General features: G+C 38.5%; 1 protein-coding gene across 2 annotated transcripts in view; it reads right to left on the bottom strand.

Annotated features, from left to right (window-relative positions):
* The window catches only part of LOC135213672 (ankyrin repeat domain-containing protein 50-like), a 161,298-nt gene extending 147,513 nt beyond the window's left edge, over positions 1-13,785 (bottom strand). For both annotated transcript variants that reach the window (XM_064247736.1, XM_064247735.1), the window contains exon 1: positions 13,409-13,785. The gene's annotated coding sequence lies outside the window, so the exon portion shown is untranslated. The remainder of the gene's footprint in view (positions 1-13,408) is intronic.
* Positions 13,786-14,857: the final 1,072 nt, after the last annotated feature.

Genomic DNA, 14,857 nt, shown 5'->3' on the forward strand with positions numbered 1-14,857 from the left:
GCTCTGTGCTTGGGCTATGTGTACTTGAATCTGTACATGGATTTCTGCTCTCTTCTAAGGCGCTGGGTACTTTTAGATCTGTGCTGTGTAGAGATGTTTGCTTTATTCTTAGGTGCTGTGTACTTGGATCATTGCTCTGTACAGAGATATCTGCTAGGTGCTTGGGAGCGGTACACTTAGATGTGTGCTCTGTACAGGGTGCCTCGGCTGTCATAAGCTCGTTCGCAGCACGAAAAAGAGGGAGCTGAAGAGATGTTTATTATGGTTGCAAGAGCCCCATAGGGTGGTAGTGCTGTCAGTGCACCTCACTAGGTGCACTGCATGCGTTAATTAATGCTCTTTGCACCGTCCCTTCCTTAGGGCCCCCACTGCAACCTCTTTCATTCCTTTGACTGTACCTCCATTCATATTCTCTCTTCCATCTTACTTTCCACCCTCCTGACAATTGTTTCACAATGCAACTGCTTGAGGTAATCCTACTGTTACACCTTTCAGACCCTTTTAAATGACCTCATAGGTCTTAGTGCTTGGCCTTTGGCCTAAATTCTATATTCTATTCTATGGTTGCAGGACGAAGAGGCTTGCAAACTGTAACAGTTGCACTAAGGAAATAAAAGTGTTCGAGTAGGGTTAAAGTTATAATGTGGCTTGCAGGTCATTGCAAGGTGCATTTCTTTTTTCTTTTTTTCAGTTTGCGCAGTATGACTACTAAGCATTTTTCCCTTCCTATTTTAGCCCTAAGACGTGGAACACGGTCTGAAGTCACGTCGAGAGGGACACCGTCCATTACCCCCCCCCCCCCCCCCCCCCCCCCTCTCTCTCTCTCTCTCTCTCTCTCAAAGGAGGGTAATCACCAGAATGATCTTACAAAAAAGTGAGTGTTGAATACGGAGGATTCTACAAAGTCTCCAGGAGCCAAGTCCAGCCTTCATCAACTTTAATCCCAACTGCTCCACACCAAGAGGCGTCCGCGGAAATGCAAAACAAACAAAACGAGGAGGATTTTCTCCTCCTCCTCATCCCGCTTTTCCTCCCTCCTCCCTCCCTTCCTCTCCCGCTCCCTCCGATTATTCCAAGAAGTTCTCTAGGCAACTAAAGGTTGCTTAAAAAGGGGAAGAAATGAACGGAATCAAGGGAGACTGTTGGTTTAGGCTTCTATTTTTTTTATTTATTTATTTTTGCAAGCTATTTCGTCTTCGTGTATCTGTCGCCTTTTGCTTTCATCGACTATCTGCTGCACTCGCATTCTGGAGCTCCCACAATGCAACAGAGCAAGAAAGGGGATGAATTGGAAAGGGCTGATAAATCTGGACAAGCAACGGGAAAAACAAACGACGATTTCAAAGCGTAGCCATTTTAACGTTCTCTCTCTCTCTCTCTCATTCCTTTTTCAAAACAAATCTTTTGCACAGACAACTGAAAAACTCCATACAGTAGACACACCTGATTATAGTAGATTCACATCACCTGTGCATCTGATGTCTAGGTACAGTCCTCCCTTACGACGCTCCTGATTGGCTGTTGATGAGCCAATCACAGGGCTGCAAACTCTCAGTCCCTCGAGAGTTCACATAGGCAGAATGCATGTTTCACCACTTCTGAGGGATACTTTTGAAAGACGTATCCCTCAGGAGAGGTGGAACATACATCCTGCCTATGTGAAATCTCTCGAGAGACTGAGAGTTTCCAGCCTCGTGATTGGCTTATCAGCAGCCAATCAGGAGCGTCGTAAGGGACTGGCCTAGACATCAGATGCACGGGTGATGTGAATCTACTATAGCATACTTTTGTCTCATTTGCCTTTGCACACTAAGTAAAGACCTAACCATCCTCACACAGACACCTAAGCAGACCTCAAACATCCTCCCTCATGTCTCACTTGTGCACCATTTATAATCTTCACAATTCACAATCTTCACCATTTCCAATCTCCTCAATCCACAAGATTCACACTTTACCTTTTTCATTATTTCCAGTTGTCACCAATTACAAATTTGCACACTTTACAGTTTAAGTTTACAGTTCACAATTTACAATCTTCATAATTGCCAATCTACAATTTACAGTCCTCAAATTCACATTTACAATCTACAATTTACAGTCCTCAAATTCACATTTTACCATCTTCACCATTGCCAGTCTTTACAATTTACAGTCCTCAAATTCCCAATTGACAATCCTCACACCACAATTACGTCCAAAGAGAAAAAAAATACTTCCTTACTCAAAAACTCAGCCCATTCTTCACGACAACGTTAAGGTCCAAACCAAAGCCCCGACTGGGACAAACGAAGGTCACTTCTCCAATTTTGGGTGTCAATTGAACCACTGCGAATAGAAGAGCATGAAGAAATTAGACCAAAGGCCAAGCGCTGGGACCTAAGAAGTCATTCAACGCCGAAACAGAAATAGACAGTGATGAAGGTCGAAAGACATTCAAGGGTAGAAAACCTCCCTGTTGTACCATGAAACACTTGTTAGGAGAGAGTTAAGAAAAGTCAGATGGCAGAAAGAGAATATGAATGGAGGTACAATAAAAGGAATGAAAGGACGCTGCAAAAAACCTTACGTCATGCCCTGACTGCTGGTGCTGGGCGAGAGGGCATTTTAGGAGACATTCGTCAATCGCTGAGTAAACCCTGACATGCCCAAGATCCGGTCATGTGACACTATCGGTCTGTCTTGTGTGTATAGACACCTTTTGGCAAAAACAAACTGGTGGTACCAGTTTGACCAAATGCCCCAGCGGTGCCCAGTCTTCCTGAGAATAATACCCACCTCGACTTATTTCTTCAAGGTCTTGCGCACGATAGAAGCAAAAGTAGTGTGACACACACACATTTATATATATATATATATATATATATATATATATATATATATATATATATATATAATATATATATATATATATATATATATATATATATATATAATATATATAGAGAGAGAGAGAGACGAGAGAGAGAGAGAGAGAGAGAGAGAGAATGAAAAATTACCCACCTGGAGCATCTGCAATCTAAACCCCCCACCCCCACCCCCGCGCCACGCGGCGCCAGGATATCGATCCAAGTCTAAACACCTGTAGTTATTCCTCGGGCATTTCTTGGGAGATCTCAGAGGTATAACTCGAATGAAATTGAGCACTGACCTCTCTCTCTCTCTCTCACAAACACACACATACGTACACACACACACACACTCACTCTCTCTCTCTCTCTCTCTCTCTCGATGCTCGGCCAAGCGTTGATCGGGTGTCAGTCGCAGGAACCCTTCTCTTTTCTTAACCAGCAGTTTTACTTCCTTATTTTTTCGTCTCCCCTTTTATTTATTTAATGCTTTTTACCTTGGCAATATTCTGGCGGGGAGAAACAGGTCAAAGAAACAAACAATATTAACAACAAACCACGGAGGGACCTCAACACATACACCGTTTACGAATAAGCCTATCACTAGCTAGGCTTGGCTATTTAGGAATGGAATATAGAACATAGGCCAAAGGCCAAACACTGGGACCTATGAGGTCATTCAGCGCTGAAAGGGAAATTGCGAGTAGAAAGGTTTGAAAGGTGTAACGGGAGGAAAACCTTTACCAGTTGCCACTAAGAAACAATTGTTAAGATAGGTTGCACAGCAAGATGGAAGAGAATATGAACGGAGGTACAGTAAAAGGAATAAAGGGGTTGCAGCTAGCGACAGAGGGAATGCTGCAATGAACCTTAAGTAATGCCTACAGTGCACTGCATGAGGTGCACTGACAGCACAAACCCCTACGAGGGTACTAGGCTATATAGGCCTTCACTTTACCTCTAAAAGGAAATCTCAAGTACGATGAAAGCAAATTTACAGCAATTTGTACCAACCACTGACTTCATTAGAGAGAGAGAGAGAGAGAGAGAGAGAGAGAGAGAGAGAGAGAGAGAGTTACAAGGATTAGGATGTCACACAGACATACGAGGAGCCATCATGTATACACTTAACTCTAGGAGCAGGTTTTACTGTTCATTCACAGTGTCCTATTGATTTTGACTAGCTTTCTTTTAAACTCTTCCACACTGTTGCTGTTTACAACTTCTGGTGGCAGTTTATTCCACGTCTCACATATCTTGTATGTAAAGAAGTTCCCACAATGGGATGTGTTGTATCTCTTCAGTTTGAGAGAAAGTTCAAATTTAGGCATAATTTTTATAGCTAAGTGATAAAATAAAGAGAGAGAGAGAGAGAGAGAGAGAGAGAGAGAGAGAGAGAGAGAGAGAGAGAGAGAGAGAGAGAGAGAGAAATTAAAAATACCCTACTTACTACTAATTTAATAAAATCTCCCTATCAAACACAGGCATCTAGTTTATCTTATTCTTATTCCAGAGGAAAGTGGTATCAGATTAAGAACTGCTCGACATGGCGCTTTTGGGTTCTAGAATTAATAATTCTACCATAAACATCTGTGGTTTGTAAATTAAACAGAAAAAAACTATGTATCTAATGCCGTTTAAATTCTAAACTTGGGACATTGGGATACACTTCATAGGCCTATGCATTTGCACTAAACCTCATTCAGCAGAAACCCAAGAAGCATCACTGACCTCATAGTTGCAAAGCTTATTTTGAATCAGGATGTAATAGATAGGTTAAATTCACAAGGGGTCATTCTGACTCAACAAGAAAGGTGGAATGAGCAACTGAATTCCTTGAGCTTAAGCAAAATTATTCTTGAAGCGTAAGGCTAGTGGGCATAAGACACATCACAAACAATACAAAGCTTGGTTGCATTACAGAACTTATTTTTTTCAAGAAAGTACTGCAATAAAAGAAAAAATGGGCATTAACAGTACCAGAAATGCAGATCAAAAAGTACTACACAGTGTTACCAATGCCTCATGTGGTAGGAGTATAGTAAAAGACTGGGTAATTGGTAAGAGTGGAGCCTCACTCACACTGGCTACACTTCTAACTGATCCATTCTAAATACAGTACGTCATACTATTTTAAGTTTAACATTCCTTCATTTTAGATTAGAATATGGAATTAAGGCCAAAGGCCAAGAAAGGGATAATATCAGTAAGAAGGTTTGAAAGGTGAAACAGGAGGAAAACCTCACAGTTGTATTATGAATCAACTGTTAGAGAGGGTGGAAAGCCAGATGGAAGAATACAAACAGAGGTACCAAAAAGGGAGTGAAAGAGATCGCAGCTAGGGGCCAAAGGGATGATACAAGGTACCTAAAGTAAAGCCTACAGTGCACCACATAGAGCTGCACTGATGGCATTAACCCCCTAATGGGATTTTTCATTTTGCTTTGGGAAAACTAATTAACTTCATTATAATATGAGCATCAAATCAAATAAAAATCATAAGAAATAATTTTCTTAAACACAAGCCCCGTTGAACACCAGACATAACAGTTCTAGCCTCACCAGGCAGAACACCACCAACAACTACTCTGTAGCCAGCACTTGAAAATTCAGAATGACCAAAAGGTTATAAACCCTAAGAGCCCTGTTACAAAGTTAAATCATTACAACTAGACCAAACCAAAAGCTGACAGTGTCAATCAGAACCATTCTGGACTAACATTCACTGATATCTGTCTTGAACATAACTTATTAACAGGTTTTGCAAAACCTAATAAATTTCTGTAGGCATAGTGGCTTTCATAAAATAATGGAATGTCTGACCCTTTGAGATCAGCACTTAACCATCCAGTAATTTCTACACATAGGAAAACATTATTTACAAAGGTGAGATGTTGCTCTGAATGAAATACCAAGATACCAACGAAATACTTCTTTACTATATTTACAAAGAATCTATATCATAGCTACGCTTTATCAATCCTGCCAATGTAACACACTGTGCACAATCCTCTTCTCAAAAGATGACGACAATCAAGGACACTTATTAAAATTAAATGTATCAATGGTGACACTTATCCACTGGCAGCTGTAACTTAAACCTTCAAAAGGACAGCTACCACAAGATGACAGCTAAAAATTATGCATTCTGATTCATATGGAATGACAACTATCTTTATTATGCTTAAACATGAATGCCTAACTGTATATTGATTGCCATTATTTCTGTTAGCAATTCCAGAAGCCTTCCACACCAAGACTAGATACCTAAAAATTTTGGTATTAGGCTACATCCCCTTTCAACATAATTATAAAAATGTGCAATATGAAAAGAATTAAAGATGCCACTTTAAGGCAGTATTTTTGCATAATTTGAGGCCTAAACACTGCTTTATTGTGGCAAGCAAAGAGCAAAGTCTGTTAGAAGACTACTGTATCACATGAAGATGATCTATCAGAGATTGGAAGAGATGTGGAAGTAAACTTGCTGATGAAACAGGGATCTTTAAAAAAGAAGTAGACGACTCCATTCTATCTACAGTACTTTAGTGTCTTGGGAGAATAATAAAAAATCATACCCAAACATGAAAATATTCAGAGATGATTCAATGATGAAACCACTTCCATTGAATCTCTAACACAACTAGAAATATAGGATTGGATAGGCTGTCCTACTTCCAAGAGATGTGACGTATTAAGCCTAAACACAAGGTTATTAAGACCCCCATCATCTCAGTTCATAAACGGAAGCCTTAAGCTTTCTGGACATTGATGTAACCTATGCCAAAGAACTGGTTTCTCTAGATATGAAAGACGTACTAATATTTTTCACCACTACCACCTGTGTCCATGAACTTAACCATGATAATAACAAAAGAATACTAATCAAGATTGGACTGGGAAGGCTAAATGACCTGATTTGCCTTGTCTGAGTAAACTGTTTACTAATCACTTGAATTTCATGTGCTCTCAGCCCAAGTCTGAACAATCCTGAGTTGTGACCTCTCAAGACCCTCTCAAAATGAAATATATAAATTCAGGAAGACTTGTTGCATCAGTAATGACAAACTCAAAATCTGAAATCTACTTTATAAAGCAAGATACAGTACTGTATCTAACTTTTTAATGATGCTTAGCTTAAAGTTCAGTGTCTAGACTGCATTTTGAATCATGGCTGGTTCAAAAAGCAAATGATGCTCCTATTTCTACCTCTGAAGCCAATTTGCAACATCTGGACAGAGAGAGAGAGAGAGAGAGAGAGAGAGAATCTGTTATTGGACTTTTACGAACATTCAGATAAAAAATAAAAAATGTGATTGTAGATTATATCTATGTTCAGTTAGAAACAACTGTATTATCATCACAATTTAATTAGGTTTCATGTATCATTTATATTAATAAAGTACTGTATGTACAGTGTACAGTATATACTGTATTGAATTTATAGCATACGGTACTTAAACAGGGTGAAGACCAGCATACAAAATTCAAGATACAAAAGGCCTTCTGGAACAAAAGTCATTTATAAGTAGGGTAACTTGAAGAGAGAGAGAGAGAGAGAGAGAGAGAGAGAGAGAGAGAGAGAGATCAGCAAACCTTTTAAAGGTTAAGTCTGCAATCAGTATACAGTAGTCATCTTACTGAATGATAATACATGTACTACACATACCAAAATACAGTAATAAGTAACCAGTAATCACAAGAGTAATTATACAGTTGTCATAGTACATAAATTTGCTGAAACTACAATGTGCAGTCCTCAATTAATGTGTGCTGAAACATTAAGACTTTCCCATCATCAGGTGTGTAGTCTACAGTTTCAATTAAATGTGTAGGCCAATTGAAACCAGCTAACCAAAAGCTTAATCACAGGATGCAAATACTACAATGATATTTAGTTTCAAAATGTACTGTGTGTGTGTCAATTTCCAACTTGATCTCATCTCAAACATACCAAGTTCATTGACCCCTTCCAAGGCAATGTCTGCACAGTATTTAAGTCATATAAGTAGGCTTAACTATGGAATACCATGCTGATGGTAAAATTGGTTTGCTTACAATATTGCCAAATAAGACGCAAGCCATACTATGTGAAAAATTTTGGCAATGACTGGCAAAATGGTAACCACAATATATATGCATAACCACATTAATGCAAAGTACCCACAGACTTACAAACAAATGTTCTGGACGGCCATTTGTACTATGATAAATTGTTTGTATGTTGGTTACTATATTCTCCATGACTATTTGAGTAGTGTATGATATAAATTCAATACAGTATTGTAGGTTTTTTCATCCTAAAATAAAATACACTGTACATAAAGTACTGCATGTACAGACTAGGCACGCAAAATAAAATTTGCAATCCTGTTTGTTTCTATCTCTGAATGTTTGTAAGTTAAATGTTCGTAAATAGGGTGGTGTCTGTATGATACCGTTAAATCTATTGCAACCCAATTAAAATTCAATGAACAAGAGTTTGGGCAGCTACCCCCCCACCCCCAATGTCATTAGCAGCCATCTTTGTATCTCCCCTCATAAAAAAATGTTCTTGGGCATTGAAACCACTTCCATCAAGAAGAAACCTTTACAGTACATTAAAATAAATGCTACACAGCCAACCAGAACACTTTCCTCTTGCCTGAGTTACAACTATCATGGTTACCACTGCATTTCCCTACTACCCAGAAAACTCCAATTACACGTTTGATGAAAACTAATAACAATTCCATTATTGTATATAACAATAATAATAACATCCAAAATTTTTAGAAATTACCATCTGATCAGCTTACAAAGTCTATATTTTCTAACAAATTACAACTAAATGACATTGGTGACTACAGTACAGTTAATACTACAGTAATAGAATACGTATAGAATTTAGGCCAAAGACCAAGCGCTGGAACCTATGAGGTCATTCAGTGCTTAAAACGGAAATTGAGAGTAAAAAGGTTTGAAACGCATAATTGGAGGAAAGCCTCACAGTTGCACTATGAATCAATTGTTTGGAGAGGGTGGAAAGTAAGATGAAAGAAAGTGAATAAAAATGGAGGGACAGTAAAAGAAAAGTAAGGGGTTGAAGCTAGGGGTCAAAGAGATGCTGCAAAGAACCTTAAGAAATGCCTTCAGTGCACTGCATGAGGTGCATTGACAACACTAACATATACAACAAGGTGTTTCATTGTTATGGCTCTGCTGCATTTGCTACATTCAATTATGCCAAGTACAGGACGATAGGCTGCATAATTTCATCTACAATTTTGAAGACTATTTCAGAAATTTAACAAAATAACCTCTACATGACATTCTTCAACCAACAAACTTTAATGCCATGGAATACAAAAGATGATTGAATTTAAGCCAAAGGCTAAGTGCTGAGACATATAAAGGTCATTCAGCAGTGAATGGGATATCGACAGTAAGAAGGGTTGAGAGATGTAAGAGGAAGAAAACCTCGTACTAGTTGCACTATGAAATAATTGCTAAAGAGGGTGGAAAGTATGATGAATGAAAAAAAGAAAGACAGATGTTGCAGCTAAGGGCCAAAGGTACCCTGCATGGAACCTTAAATAATGCCTACAGTACACCACATTAATGGCATAGACCCATGTCTGGTTTCATCAACTATTACACTACAAAATGACATCATTCATACAGTAATCATAATGTGCATAAATCTTGATATACTAAAAAGCTAATACGACTCCAAAAGTCCTTGGGAAACATTGGCAGAATAAACTACCTGGATAGAAAAAAAAGCTAACCTAAAAGATGAATAAGTTAAATTCAAATCACGTAAATATGCAAACTGCTTGTAGACAAATTAAGCAATTTGGATAGCCTAAATCAACATTCATATATTAGAGAAAAAGTAATGACAGAACTTAATTTTTGTAACCAGTGTGTAATATAAACACACCATATCAGTACAATGACAAATTTGAATATTAGCATAAAATATAGCAATTAGGCCAAATGCCAGGTGCTGGAACCTGTGAGGTCATTCAGCACTGAAACTGAAATTGGCAGTAAAAATGTCTGAAAGGTGTAGCCGAGGGAAAACTTTGTAGCTACACTATAAATCAATTGTTAGGAGAGATGGAAAGTAGGATACAAGAAAGATCATATTAACAGAGGTATATAATAAATTGAATACAAGGGGTTGCTGTTGGAGGCTGAATGGAAACTGCAAAGAACCTTAAGTAATGCCTAAAGAGCATCGCAAGAGGTGCTCTGACAGCACTAATCCTGTACGGAAAATAGGCTAATAACTTAATCAAATCACTGAACAGGTGAATATCTGACTCAGGTACACCTGAAGTCATATCACTGAAGCCTTTATCAGCAACAAATTGAAAGTCACCCATGCATGGGAATCTGTTTTAATTTTCCCAGCTCTGTTTCAACACTGTCGAAGTAATTTGAGATTCAAGTCCAGAATGAATAAAAATGTGTTACAGGTACCTGGATCATTAAGATGCAAATTTGTAAACATACAAATTAAATAAATAACTCACGCAGAGTATAATTATTGTACCACCTTACAATAAACAAAACAATAAAATTATAGTAATAGGCTATCACATATCTAAGCACCTTAACATGGCCAGTCGCTGGTTATCAGCGGACTCAGTTAATGGCGATCCGTCTAGGGGCTTGTCTAGTACCATAAAATCGGTGATTTATGATGTCATAACGGGCCAAGTTTCAGTTATCAGTGCCAATAATAGAGCTATGGCACCATAACATGCATAACAGAGGTGCCATCAACCGAAACTTGGTGCCAAAAATCACAGAGTTTCAGTTAATGGCGGTTTTCAACTATCAGTAACCCCCACAATAACAGAACCTCCGCCGATAACCGGCATAACATAATTTCAAGACGATATCTGCGTTAAACAACAGACTTTCACTGTATCAACAAGGTATTACAGCAACAAAGCTCATACACTAAGGATAGGTAATCTGATAAAATTAAAGAATAGAATAGAGCCTTGCAGTTGTGTTATGAATCAATTATTAGGAATGGGTATAAAGTAAGATGAAAGACAGAAAATAAGAGCTAAAAGAAAAAAATTCATCAAAAACTTTTTTCACGAGTGGGGGCTTAAACACTTTGGATGACAATCGATATCCCTTATCAAACATGAATAACTCTAATTGTGGGGGTAAAAGACACAACACTATATCAATAACCTTTGTACGTATAAACGACAATGTCATGGAATGCTACTGACATAAAGATAAGTGACAACAGAAATGCCATACAGAATTTATGGTACCTTTTAGGTAATCCTGTTGTCCTACAAACTACCCAGAGTTCTTGTACACTGTGATCTTAGGTCTCCTTACGCTAATATGATTAGTAAGAAACTAATGCTCACATTTATCGGAAATTTACGATGACCACAATATTTCTCATCTTTTATTTATGTTTTGCCATTCATTGCAATGGGAAAGGTGCTGTACACAGCGGTCGTGGGAATGATGCTGGATTTTAAGTAAAACTTTCCACCAAAGGAAATAAACATCAAACATTCAAAGCGTAAATTATAACAGAAAAATATATTCAAGTCCAAAATGTGATAAGTAATGATTTAAAGTTACGTTTTACCAATTTTCTGCCAGTCACACCAAATGCTGAAATGTGAACTTATCTCTTGGACAGACTCGAGTGTAATGAAGAAATTGTCAACATATGCACTGTTGTCACATCTATGCCAGTGGGATGTAGAGAAAACCGAGGCAGTCGCCGCTGTACAGGAGACGGAGTCCTCCTGTCCCGAGTCATTATATTCTATCACTGTGCCAACAAGCATTATCCTGGCCATGGCCAACTACTGTATCTGTATAAGAGAATTTTTTGTAATTGGTTGGTCTGTTCTGTGGAGCCCTGCAGGACCATGAGAGTATAACTTCTCTTTGGGGTAGAAGTATAGGATTGGACTAAGCTGGCCTAGCCTTGTGCCACAATAGCCTAACCTAAGGCACCCACCATACACCAGGCTACAATTTGTCAACTACCTACGCCATAGCCAACACTGACCATGCTAATTAGAGAGAGAGAGAGAGAGAGAGGAGAGAGAGAGAGAGAGAGAGAGAGAGAGAGAGAGAGATCAAATGCAGTTTCCCTTGGATTTTTTTTCCTTTGCATAGTAGGTATCTGTCATTATACCTACCGTAAAAAACAAGCTAACTATCATTTACTGGGAGAAATTGGAATTGGAGGCCAATTGTTGGGACCTGTGAGGTCACTTAGTGCTGAAAGGGAAACAGACAGTAAAAAGATTTGAAAGGTGTCAAAAGGAAAACCTGGCAGTTGCACTATGAATCAATTGTTAGGAGAGGGTTGAGAAAAGTAATATGGAAGAGATGATATGAATGGAGGTACAGTAATAGGGTTGCAGCTACGGGCCTAAGGAAGAGGCCCCGCAAAGAACCTCAAGTAATGCCTACAGTATAATGCATAAGGTGCACTGAAAGCATTAGACCTTACCTTCCTAACCTCACTTATGGTGCCTTTCCCTGACTTCACCCCTTCTGGAACAATAACCCCTGCCCCAACCCAAGTAACACTACCGTCCAGAAGTAGCTATGCGCTAACACTGTTCAAATGAGTGCTGGGAAAGAAGGTGGAAAGTCCGTGATTAGACCGGCCAGCCAAACGATAGCAGCCATATTGGATTTCAAAACTGCCTTGAAAACATATTTTACGAAGAGCGTCACAAGCTTATTTTAGTTCCTATGGGGCTTTCATATATCACATTATGTTGACGAAACTTCAATCTTTTGAATGGTATGCTTAAAGTTGTCATTGTATTCTTGTTTCACCAATTAAATATCAAGTGAATAAGACCCGGCCAGCGTGATGATGGTGGATCGTCCGTGATTGTTTACCCTAGTCCTGTCATTCTGCAAACAATCAATGCTGGATCCTGACCCAACCACACCTTCCCTTCCTAACCTAACACAAGGCACGGTGCCCTGACCTTGCCGGGAGACTCCGCCCCCCTCCCCGATCCCAGCAAGTAACACTGAATATCCCTGTCTCGCTGACCTGCATATGCCCCCATTTTATAGGAACCATGATAAACACAAGCACCCCCTTCAAAAAAAAAAAAAAAATAATAGTATCACAAACAGCAATATAGTAACCAACCTCCCATTCTGACGCTCGACAGTCAGCACTAAAACTAGTAGCTAACAAAACCCCGACACCAACCAGGGTGGAACAATTGCAGAATAAAATTAAAAACAAAAAGGGGGAGGGGGCAAAAAAAAACATGTGGCAAAGCATACCGTGAAACAAATAAAAACCAACGAACACAACTGACCCAAAAGGTCGTCGACACAAGGTCAGGGAAATAAAAGGGTCAGGAAGAAAAAGGTCAACAGGAATAGGTAGTAGTAACCACATAGGTAGCTAGGTAATAGCTAGTAGTAGTACTAGCTACCTAGTAATGGCAATGGTCTCCGACGATGGGAATGAATTCCCCCCTCAGTGTTTACAAAGTACATTCTAGTTTCTTAACAATAAATATTTGAATACTCACGTCGAGGAGAGAGAGAGACAGACAGACTCTCCGGAAGACGATGATAAGAGAGGTGCTTTAAAGGCCACAACAACAACAACAACAACAACACCAGCAGCAGCACCAGCCGATGTTGTTGATGATGATGATCACTTGGAGCTTCTATACAGCGAAAAAAAAAGAACAGCTCCGTAGCCTTGTATCACATTTCAGGTAGTAAATCCCGCGATGGCTTACATCCTCAATTCCACAGCACCTTTTAGCACACTAAATACACGCGCTCGGCCTTTCAACTTTTCAAATCCATGTTCATTCGGCAGAAAAATAATGCCAATCGGCTGCGACCGCGGACAACAACCTCACTCCAGACCATTCATCAGACAACTAACTCGGATAATGCAAGATGGCTGCCTCTCTCCGCACGTTCTCTGGCCTCTTCTTCTTCTTCAGCTTCCGTGCTGGGATTTATGGGATCGTCAACAAACCTTTTTTTTTCTTTTCGTCGACTTCTTTTTATTGTGATTGTCAAGTCTTTTATTCTAATTAACAAGTTTTTATAGCAATTATGATCTTTTTATCATGATTGTGATGTCACTATAGATTGTGGATTACTTAGGGCTGTGTAAACAGTTTTTTGTGATGTTTTAATTTTTCCAATGAGATTTTTATCTAAGTATAGTGTTTAATATCTTGATTTTGATCTTTTCGTCTTAATTATGAGTTGTATCGTAATTATGAAATATATATAGACCATGAAGTGCTCAGAATTACATAGAAATTTTTCGATAATTGAGTTGTTTATATTATGGGGTTTTGTTGTCAATATAAAGATTTTTTATCACTATTATTGAACCGTATGGTAGCTCTAGTATTGACAGCCATTCACTTTCCATTAGCTACTAAGAAAGAAATGGCAGCATAGTTGGTTTGGAAAATATTTTTCTTTTATTAAGTGGTATTACCGAACGCATTAGGTTCATCAAAATAACACAATCTTCTATAATAAATTCTTGTCGCTCGCATGTTATCGGTCTCCAAGGACTTGAGAGAAGGAATGTCCAAGCCATCTATCCACATCTGTTCTCCATAATCATTTCATCTGCATATAGCGCTTCCGTAATTTCCGTTTCAGCATGATTTCTCTCATTATCGTGCCATCTGAATTCAGTGTTCTTAATATATATATATATATATATATATATATATATATATATATATTATATATATATATATATATCCTTAAATCCATGGCAGAAAGGTACCTAAATGAAACAGGGACTTGGAACAAGTACTTTTGTAATATATTCTACTATGGATTTAAGGAAATTCTCAAGTACTACGTGTTCCTTCGTGCCACAATGGCTATATATATGTACATATATGTATGTATGTATATATATATATATATATATATATATATATATATATATATATAACTGAATCATGAAAGTTTGGAACGTGATAAATCCA

This window comes from Macrobrachium nipponense, chromosome 43 (assembly GCF_015104395.2).
Source record: "Macrobrachium nipponense isolate FS-2020 chromosome 43, ASM1510439v2, whole genome shotgun sequence".
Lineage (NCBI taxonomy): Eukaryota > Metazoa > Arthropoda > Malacostraca > Decapoda > Palaemonidae > Macrobrachium > Macrobrachium nipponense.